This window comes from Eucalyptus grandis, chromosome 7 (genome assembly GCF_016545825.1).
Source record: "Eucalyptus grandis isolate ANBG69807.140 chromosome 7, ASM1654582v1, whole genome shotgun sequence".
NCBI lineage: Eukaryota > Viridiplantae > Streptophyta > Magnoliopsida > Myrtales > Myrtaceae > Eucalyptus > Eucalyptus grandis.
The window spans coordinates 9,778,454-9,789,917 of NC_052618.1; positions in this window are offsets into that span (position 1 = coordinate 9,778,454).

The window sequence follows — 11,464 nt, forward strand, 5'->3', positions numbered from 1 at the left end:
CCCTTCGATACTTGTGATCATCCAAGTATCCCCCAAGAGTTTGTACCTGTGATCGTCCAGGTACCCCTTCGATGCTTGTGATCATCCAAGTATCTCCAAAGAGTTTGTGCTTGTGATCGTCCAGGTACCCCTTCGATACTTGTGATCATCCAAGTATCCCCCAAGAGTTTGTACTTTGTGATCGTCCAGTACCTTCGATACTTGTGATCATCCAAGTATCCCCCAAGAGTTTGTACCTGTGATCGTCCAGGTACCCCTTCAATACTTGTGATCATCCAAGTACTATCTCCCAACAAGTAGATGCCCTGAGAAAGGTCGACGCATCTCCCGTCAAGGCGACCGAATAAAGGTTCGGGTCCTGGAAAAGCAATTCCCCGTCAAGGTGACCGAAGAAAGGTTTGGGTCCTAGACAAACCAACTTATTGCTCTAACAGGCGACCGAAGAAAGGTTCGGGTCCTGGAAAAGCAATTCCCCGTCAAGGCGACCGAAGAAAGGGTCGGGTCCTAGACAAACCACTTATTGCTCCAATAGGCGACCGAAGAATGGTTCGGGTCCTAGAGAAGCAATCTCCTCATGCAACAGGTAAGATGACGCCTTGATACTTGCCAAAACTCGGGGTTCACACCCTATCTCACTCATTCCCGGTAAGTAACTACATGTATCTTCTTATCTGTCTTACTATGTGTAATGTTATATTACTCATTTTCTGCATAAGACACTAGGTCCCAAATAAGATATAATCTATTGCATATGTACGAACAAAATTTAGGTATCAGTTTGTCTTTGAATGCAACCTCTGCGAACTCACCATCAAGAGAGGGTAATTGTTGACGCCTAAATTTTGATTAGGTCTTTTTAATTAGGGCTTAGTCTCTTTTAATCTTTGTTTTTCCTTTTTCATATAATAAATAATAAATAATAAACAACAAAAAATCAGTAAAAAACAAACAAATAAAAAAACAAATAAAAACAAGAAAAGCAAAAAGCAAAAAAGCAGCCAGCCCCTTTTTCTTTCTTTTTCCTTCGCACGACTTGCCCCCCTCTTCTTCTTCCTCCTATCTTCTTCTTCTTCATTCGCCTTTGCATCTCATGCGCGGTGGCCGGCAACGCGCTTAAGGGCAGCCTACGGCAGAGAGGCACGGAGGTAGGCCACCGAAGGAGAAGACAACGCGCATGTGCCTTCAATGCGCGCCTTTAATGCTGAGATGAGACGCCGGTTGGGCCGCGGGAGTCCGATCGGCAAGCCAAAGACCGGCGGCCAAGCCCCTCCGTCGACCGGACCTCCTCGCCTATAAATAGCGGAGCACCTCCGTCGTTGAAGAACAGACGAGGCCAGCAAGCTTAGAGAGGTCCCTGAGAGACTTCAGGGAGCTCAAAGAGCGAGCACGGCCGAAGGATCGAAGCCGGCGAACTCTGAAGAACTTCCCCGAGAGACTTCGGGGAGGTTCGAGAGCGAGCTGGCCGAGATCCGAGGGAGATCGATCGGAGGAAGGCCAGATCCGGAAGCTGAAGAGGCGTCGTAGCTGCCCTGTCGTCGTCACACGCACCTGCACCCCAGATCCGCTGCTGCTCCGGGCTCAAAGAACCACCGCAACTCGGAGCCCCGTCGCGGAGTTCCCCTACGCTGGGTCGTCACCATTTCCCACGCCGCTGCGCCATACCCTCTCCATAGGCAGGTATCAGCTTTGCTTGGCCATCGCTGTTTCTGCCCGAAACCTTGGTCGCCGCCCCTACCTGTCGCCGCAGCTTCACTGTCGCTCCCCCCCGCGAGAATCCAGCAGCCGCCCGTCGTCGCCCTAGTCGTCGTCGCCATCGTCGTCGACGCAAGCCGCCGCCCCAGCTTCCCCCTCTCGACGCCGCAAATCGTCGAGCTCTAGGGTTCCCGCGAAGCCGGGTCGTCGGATCGGGTAGGGTTTCGCTAGGATCGGGTCGCGGCTGCAAGCCGGGTCAGCGGTTGAAAATCGGGTCGGGCGTGGGTCTGAATCGGGTAGGGTTTGGCTTCAAAGCGGGCCGGGTTGTACGCGTGGGCCGGTTTGCTGTTGGGCTGCACCCTTTTGTGAAGTAGGCCCAATTCCGGCGAGTGGGCTGAGTAAAAAACCGAGCCGGGCCCGCGTTGCGGGCCGTCCAAGTCTCGCGGGTCGCGAACCAGGTCGGACCCAACCCGGGGATCCGACCGGTTCGTTTTTATATTATTATAATATAAAATAATAATAAATAAATAAATAATTTATTTTCCAAAAAATCAAAAAAATCAAAAAAATTCATATTTTCCAAAAATCCCAAAAAAACCAAAAATTCATGGAAAAAGCCAAAAAAGTTCTTAAAATGCCAAAAAGACTTATTTTCCAAAAAATAGCAAAAAATCCAAAAATCCCTTTTACTTTCAAAAAATAGAAAAAGGTCACAAAAATGTTTTTCTCCACAAAATGCATGGAAAATCTCTCAAACATCCAAAAAAAAACCTCAAGATTTAAACAAGATTAGGTACCGAAAGGGCATTAGTGATTAACTAGTGTAATCAAGTCCCCGATCCTAATTTCTCTGGTTGCTGAGCGCGGAGCAAGTATTTCTCCCGATACTTCGTTTGGGTTTCTAATCGACCCACCCCAAACCGATTAGTGGCGACTCCATTTTAAAATTAATTTATAGGTTAAAAACTTGAACCATTAAGTCGTGAATTGGTGGACTTGGGAAAGTCCGGGCTTAATAATTTCAGCCGAGCCATTAGCCTCCTTAGGCGCTCGTACCCGATTGCGGGCGCTGAGAAAAAAGAGGTCGCGACATGGACCGACAGAAAATATTTTTCTCTTTGGTTCTCTTCCATGGATCAATAAGCACGCACGGTGTAATTAATGCATGGTTTTCTCTAATAGCATACTTTAAAAAAAAAAGGAAAGAAATGAATGATTTCTTCTAAGGGAGAGAGAGATATAGTGAAAATTACCAGAATAATTCCCATATGTTCCAATCTCGAGCCAAAGAGATTTAGTGATTATGTTAAGCCCTAGGTTTCGCTTAGAGGACGTTTATTACATAAATAAGCAAATCTAGATTACTAGGAACAGGCATGTAAAGGTTGAAAAGGACAAGACAAGCACATGCATTGGACAAGGACAGGCCAGAGAGCTTGTCCCCTTTCTTGAGACGGGCTTGCATGTCCCTTTTATCGGACGGTGATTTTTTTTTTTCGGACATGCAGTTTGGTTGTGCCCTTCCGTGGGACAAGAAAATCCAACTTGGATTTTTCTGGGCCGGACGACGTGCAAAAAGAGAGGAAGGACGGAATGGGGTCCGTGGGCGTGAGGTTAACACACCGCGAAGCTTCAATAATTCCCAAGTGACCGATGATGGTCAAAAAGCAACTTAACTCCACCCCGGTTAACTCTTATCGTCATCTTGCTGTCTTCTTCCTCTCCTCCTCGTCTGCATTTTAGAGAGAGAGAAAGAAGGTGTGTTTGGTCCGTGTTATTGAGGGAGAGACCCGTAAGGATCTGGGAATCAACATGAGAAGCGTCGGCTTTGTGAACTGTTCCGTCGCTTTTGCATAGAATGAATAGGAAAGAGGGACATTCCATGGAAGTTAGTAGCGCAGAGGGAGCAAGAGAGAAAGAGAGGTGGTCCCATATAATCCGTGAAATAGGCTGACATTATTGTCGAGTGCAAGCAGCCCTGGTATGGAGTTAATGATCCCCTTAAACATATATATAATGACACACAAGTGAACTTTATATTCACCGAACCACCAGGGGTTCGTTCCAATAGCCACCCTTCCAACTTGGAAGGGGGAGGTAAGGGGAGGTAGGGGATTCAAATTCCCACTTTCTCAGGGGGGATAAGGGTGGGGACGATGTCATTTCAAGTAGGTTTTGATTCCCACACCCTACAAAGAGGGGGCAAAAGTCTAATGATGGATTTATGAGGTGGGCTTAAGGCCCATCCACTCAAATTGGGCCCAAAAGACCCAGCCCACGGGAATAGGGCCCGTGGAGGGGGAAGGTATAAAAGGGAGGAGAGAGAGAGAGAATAAAAGGTTGAGGAACAGAACGTACGTCTTTTCTCTTCTCACGCTCTCTCTCTCCCAAAAAGAAAAGGCAGTAAGCATATGGCACGCTTTCTTTCCCTTCAAGTCGTCATCGGATCGAACGGGGCCAGAATTTCTTCCTCTTCTTCGGCATTGGTGTTTAATCTGTGGCTAACAAGGTACGGTCGAATCCGTGGTGTGCTTTACGATCGGTGATGCGTGTTTTCCCGGGCTTCGTCTTCCGCATTGATTTAGGGGTTTGATTTAGTGTCGAATCCGTTTTTAGGGGATCAGTAATTCCCAACATTGGTATAAGAGCCCTAGTTCACGTTTTCCCGATCTGTTTTTGATGTTTTTGATTGATTTTTCGCAAAAATGTTTTCGGCCGTACGGATCGGGCGACAAATCCCGACACCCGAGAGCTCTTCGGCCATTTTTACATGTTTTCATATGTCAAAATCAAAATCTGATGGCACAGGAAGAAAGGGGGCGTCGAGACGAGTCTGGCGGTATGTCGAGCGCCGCCGGGAGACGCCGCACGCGTCCACACGCGCGGCCGGAAGGCGCTGCGCGTGGGCGCGACGCGCCCGGGGGCGCTGGTTCGCCCGACGCGTGTGCCACACGCGCCGGTGGCGAACCGGCGGGCGCGCTTCGCCACCGGCGGCGAACCGGCACGCGCGCCCGATCCACGGACCGACGCGTGCGGCGTCGGCATGACGTCACCCAACGATCGGTAACCGCCGGGCGTCATCGATGACGTCAGCGATGACGTCGGTTGGCCGGGCGGCGACCCGACCCGCGAACCGACCCGACCCGTTGACGAAGGCACGCGCCCGGCACGTGTCGGATGACGTCTGCGTGACGTCATTCCCCGCACGCGCGAGGCACGTGCGGTCGGTCCGGCGGCGGTCCGACCCGGGTCCGGTCCGACCGGTTCGACCGTCGCGACGGTCCGACCGGTCCGACCCGCGCAACCTTTGACCCGTTGACCGTTGACCGACGACCGTTGACCGTTGACCGACCGTTGACTTTGACCGTTGACCCGAAAAAAAAAAAAAAAAAAAAAAAAAAAAAAAAAAAGGAATTTGTTTCTTTTTCAATTATGTCTGTGTGGGTTGTAGGTAATCCATTTTTATTCTGCATTTGTTGCATGAATCATGGAATTTTATGTATTTTCCATTTTGTTTATTATGGATTATAAGTGATCCATTTTAGTTCGCATTTGTTGCGAAACTATGATGCGTAATGCACGGATACCGCAATCCCGAGAACGGACGAAGGAAGAGCTAGACTGAAAAGGCTGATGAAAGAGTTAGCTGATTTTCGGTGGCTTGATGGTGATTTAGTATCACATATGGTCAAGGTCAATCGGATGATACGAAATCATCAATAATGGTTATCTTATGCCGGATTTTGAGAAGGTGCCGGCTTTGTTGAACACTCTTCCACCTGAATGGCAAGCGGTGTTAGATCGGCTATGGGAGGTCAACGTGGTCCCGGGTTATAGGAGGTTGGTGGAAGCTTTTGTAAGAGAGTGCTACTATAGGATTGAGTTGGCCAAAACTTCAACCCTTAGATTGTGCGCTACGTGGCGCGAGTGAATGCGCCTTGGTGGTGACATAAGAGCTCTCCAAAAGTTTTTCCATGGTTGGCAAATGTACCTTTAGTTTTCTCAGATGTTTTGGCTGATAGATTAGAAGGGACATTCCCTAATTATTTCTTAGATTAATTATGAGATGTTTTATGGATGTAAATATCTCTTTCCAAGTTGATATTTTTCTTTGTATATATTGCTCGGTGTAATGTATAGTTGTATTATGTGAAAGCATTGTTATTATATTGAATGTTAGATAATATTTGCTTTACATTCATTCTGCTGATTCTTTGTGGGTAGTTAGTGGGTAGTTATAGAAGTTTTTGTAACTTCATAGAATTGATTTTGCATATGACAATCATATTAATGATAGTTTTAAGTTATGATTTTTGGAGGATGATTGGAAACGTAGTGACCTTTTGATTCTGAAGCCTTACTTGAAATTATTCATTAATATGATGGGTCTATGCAAATAAAGATGCATAATTGATAGGCATTAATTATTCGTGCATGTATGTCTGATGTGTTCAGAACGATAGTTCAGCAACTAAGAATGTAATTGCTGATATGAACGGCTACAATTGTGAAATATTGAATATGAAGATTCAATATGTGCTGGAAAAGCAAGAAGCACTAGAAGCTCTTGACCATGTTATGGAAGATCTTGAGAATGCTGTGCGCCACCTTGAGCTGGTAGAGGACCGCTTAATGGCATGTGAGCTGAGAATAGATATTTGCAATGCTGGTTCTAGCTCATAAAGGGTTTTGAGCTCTAAGCGCAAGCGTATTGATTCGTTCAATATGTGGGAATGCAAAGGATCAAGTTTTTATTGCAAGAAATCAAGAGTTAACCAACACAAGAGAGGAAAACGTCCTCAAGTTAAGAAAATGTCAAGGGTGAGGTGTTACAATAGTGACAAGAAAGGTCACTATGCTCGCGTCTGTCATGAGAGAAAGTAAACACCTCTTGTACATTTGAGAACTTTTGATTATGTGTCAAGTTCTGAATTATTGGCTGAATCCAATCCTTTGTGGACTGTAGATTCAGGAGCAACAGACGATCTAGCGAAGGATAAAAGATCCTTCGTGGAATTCCGACGAATACCAACTGGGCCGAGAGTGGATCTATGTGGAAAACAACTCCAGAGCTGAAGTTAAATAGGGATTGGCACCTGCCAACTGAACATGTGTGGTGGACGCAACTTGTTCCTACATGATGTTCTAAATGCTCTGGAGATTCGTCGAAATTTAGGTGTCTGTTTTGCTGTTGGTTAAGCTTGGTTTTAATATGAACTTCCATAATAGAGCTGTAGATTTGTATTTGGATACAAACTACTATAATAGTGGTCACTTTCTAGATGGTTTTATTGTACTAAATGTTGACTATGGTGATGTCAATATATGTTATCCCCTTGTTTCACGTCTTCTATCTTATATGATAATGATGTGAATGTGTGGCATGCTTGACTTGGTCATATTGGCCAACAACATATGAAAAGACTAGCCAAAGAGGGCTTGTTGGGCAATATTGAATAAGTTGATTTGTCCATATGTAAGTATTGCCTAGAAGGAAAACGACAAAGAAACCATTTGGAAAAGGTAAAAGAGCTAACGTTCCTCTGCATTTAATCCATTATGACGATTGTGGTTCAATGAATGTGAGAGGAAGGCATGGGACTGTTTACTTCATCACTCTTAATAGATGATTATACTCGATTCGGATGTGTCTATTTGATTTCTCATAAAACTGAAGCATAAGTTGTTTCAAAGGTTTATGAACTTGGTTGAAAATCAATTAGACAAGAAAATAAAAGTATTGAGATCCGATCGAGGTCGAGAATATTTATCGATGAGTTCAGAAAATTATGTGATGAAAAAGGAATAGAAAGACAGTTGTCTATTCCATATACTCCTCAACAAAATGGTGTTGCGAGAGAGAAGAAACAGAACCCTACTAGAAATGGTTAGGTCCATGATGGCGTATGCTAACTTACATATCACTTTTATGGAGTGATGTGTTGTTAATCTTCTGCCTAAATACTTAACCGGGTGCCTTCCAAATCGGTTAGTTTCACTCCATATGAGTTATGGATATGTAGAAAACCAGACTTAAGTTTACTTAAGCCATGGGGTTATGCTGTCTATACTCATATGTCCTCTCACAAGTTTGGGAAATTGAGTCCCATATAAAAGTAGAGTATTTTAATGAGATACTCCGAACACTCAAAAGGGTATGTGTTCGTAAGTGAGCAGGAAAGTGGGAGAATAACTGAATTTGAATCACAGGATGTCACATTCTTAGTGGATGAATTTCCTAAGAAGGGCGAAATAGGGGAAGATTACTTCCTATTTGAAACCTTGGATTAAGATTATGATATTAATGGAGTTCATCCAAGTGGGAGTAATATAAGATGTGATGAATTGAATTCAACTCATTCTCAATTGCAACCACCTCGATGTGACGACATCATCATTACCTAATCCAAGTGGGAGCATAATGGGGAATGATGTGCTAAGTGTACAATCTCCCATACGGTGAACAAGTCGCCAAAGTATTCCCCGTCGATGTTTTGACATTGAAAGGGAAACTTTTATGGTTGCTCCGCAAGATGAGGATGAGCCAAGAAATATTAATGAGGCTCTAAATTGCCCTAGTAAGGAGAAATGGATTTATGCAATGAAAGAGGAAAATGGAGTCAATGAAATCAAACCAAGTCTGGGAACTGGTTGATCTTCCAAAAGGACGCAAAGCCATCGGGAACAAGTGAGTTCTCAAAGAAAGCGAAAGGCTGATGGCTCGATTGAAAGGCATAAGGCTCGCCTTGTGGCGAAGGGTATAATCAATAGGAAGGAATTGATTATGAAGATATTTTTTCTCCTATAATAAGATTTGCCTTGATTCGCATAGTTACGGCAATTGTGTTTAGTATGGATCTTGAGTTACATCAAATGGATGTAAAGACTGCTTTCCTCAATGGAGAATTAGAGGATGAAATATATATTGAACAACCTGTTGGTTTCATAGTGAAAGGCCAAGAAGAAAAGGTATGTCGACTTTGGGGGTCGATATATGGCCTTAAGCAGTCGTCAAGACAAGGATATATACGTTTTTATAATGCCATAATGGCATATGACTTTACAATGATAGATGAGGATCATTGTGTATATATCAAAAGATCCAAGGATCAATTTGTGATCATATCATTATATGTTGATGATATACTAATTGCCGGAAGCAATATGGAGCTAGTCAATACTGTCAAAAGTTGGTTGTCTTCCAAATTTTGAATTGAATGATATGGGATTGTAAACCCATTGACGCTCCTATTGCAAAAGGTGAAGGATTGAGCCATAGACTGTGTCCAAGGACTCCACAAGAGAAGGAACAAATGAAACATGTTCCTTATGCTAGTGCTGTTAGAAGCTTGTTGTACGCTATGATGTGTACAAGACCTGACATATCTTTTGCAGTTGGAATGGTGAGTAGATACTAATCCAATCCAGGTCAAGCACGTTGGAAAGCTGTTAAGTGAATACTGAGGTATCTAAAGTGGACTGCTGATTATATGTTGAGTTATTATAGAAAGGATCTGCGACTCTAAGGCTATTCGATGTTGATTGGGGAGGAGATTTAAATGAAAGGAAATCTACCTCTAGGTTTGTTCTCTTACCGAATAATGGCACCATGTGTTGGAGCAGTAAGAAACAAAAGTATATAGCCTTGTCCACGATGGAATTGAGTTCGTGGTATTATCAGCAGCAGTATAAGAAGATGTTTGGCTTAAGAGATTATTGGATCATTTAGGTGTTATTGGAAGTGCTGCAGATTTGTTATTAGTTAACTATGATAATCAAGCAGCAAAAGTGTACACTAAAGATCCAAATATCATGGCAAGACCAAACATATAGATACCAAGTATAATTTTGTCATGGATATGATTGCACGAAAAGATGTGAACTTATAGTACATACTACGCATAGAATGGTAGCAGATCCTATGACAAAGCCGGTACTTAGAGATGTGTTTTGTGGCCATGTGAAATCTCTAGGATTGCGTAGAGGATGATGTACTGAATATTGTAATTTCCCTAAGAGTTCACATTTGATGAATTTGTGTTTTCATCATTAATGCCTATGAATCTTTGTTTGATCTTTATGCATCTTAATGCTCAGTGCATTATTTTAAGTTAGAAGAAGTATGTCGGACAGATGAGATTAGCCCACTCACACGGGTAATCGCCTCTATTTACTTGTGTGATAAATAGAGATGAGACTGTTTTTAAGCTTATTATCTAGGTGATAATCGAGAGCTCAAGCTTAAAACACGTATGTCGCCTTAACTGGGTGTTAAGATGAGGACATGATACTTACTATGTCCGAAAGTAAAATACCCCACATATTTTACTTTATCTGTCTATGATGCCAGATGTGAGTTCTGATGAATTTTGTAAATGAGTAGATGCATGAACTCAAGTTAGACATTGGGTATGTCTGAACTATCATCTGTACGGTATTGAAAGGTGTAGACATACGCTCCATGGGAAAGGAGTTAATACCGTAATACGTATTTCATACTACGTATGCATGAGACGACCAATAAGAGTGGCAAAAGTTTGATCTCAACTTTTATGTCGTGTGAGACTCTTGAGGAAGAGAGTTCCTCAATTTCTTAGTCCCCTCATGACTCTTACTTATTCTCAAGATTTTTATTTAGTGTTTGCTATCTTAGGATGTTGCCAATGGTCATGAGTTTGATTCGATCTAATGGGGCATTTCTAGAAAAGCAAGCTGGACTGAAATTGAGAGTTTGAAGGAAAGAGGAAGATCGATTTTGGAGAATCACATTATAGTTTTGTATTCACCGGTTAACCAATTATGACTGTCTTTGTGATAATCATAATTGTGAATACAATATATATATCATTGTTTAAAAGAAATCAAGAGAGATATAAATGTGATCGATCGATCTAGGGTACTGCATACTAAATCTACTCGAAGTGTGATGCTCATTATGAGCTGCTATGTATTCCTAACAGATGTATGGCAACGAGCTCTCAAAGTATGCTGGTCGCACGGATTATTCACCGGTATGAATGTTGAAGAGAGGAAAAGAGGATTATGTTCGGCCCACCATGTTAAGTGAGAGTCTATGATGGATTTTTCTCTGATGGGGCTGAGAAGGGCCTGTCCGCCCATGTTGGTTTTGCACCACCATGTGCGAGTGGGAGATGATGGATTTATGAGGTGGGCTTAAGGCCCATCCACTCAAATTGGGCCCAAAAGACCCAGCCCACGGGAATAGGGCCCGTGGAGGGGGAAGGTATAAAAGGGAGGAGAGAGAGAGAGATAAAAGGTTGAGAATTCAACGTACGTCTTTTCTCTTCTCACGCTCTCTCTCTCCCAAAAAGAAAAGGCAGTAAGCATATGGCGCGCTTTCCTTCCCTTCAAGTCGTCATCGGATCGAACGGGGCAAGAATTTCTTCCTCTTCTTCGGCATTGGTGTTTAATCTGTGGCTAACAAGGTACGGTCGAATCCGTGGTGTGCTTTACGATCGGTGATGCGTGTTTTCCCAGGCTTCGTCTTCCGCATTGATTTAGGGGTTTGATTTAGTGTCGAATCCGTTTTTAGGGGATCAGTAATTCCCAACATCTAAGATGAGTGGTAAAGTAGGATTATAATAGGACCGATAAAAAAAAACTTTATATTCACCGGATCCGTTGGCAAAGTGTAATCAATCAATGAAATTAGATCTTCTCAGAACTATTAAAGTGAGGTTTATGAGAAATAAATGATGATGATAGTTAGTAATTTCTATAAAAAGAAAATGAAAAGGTATTTTTCCATGAA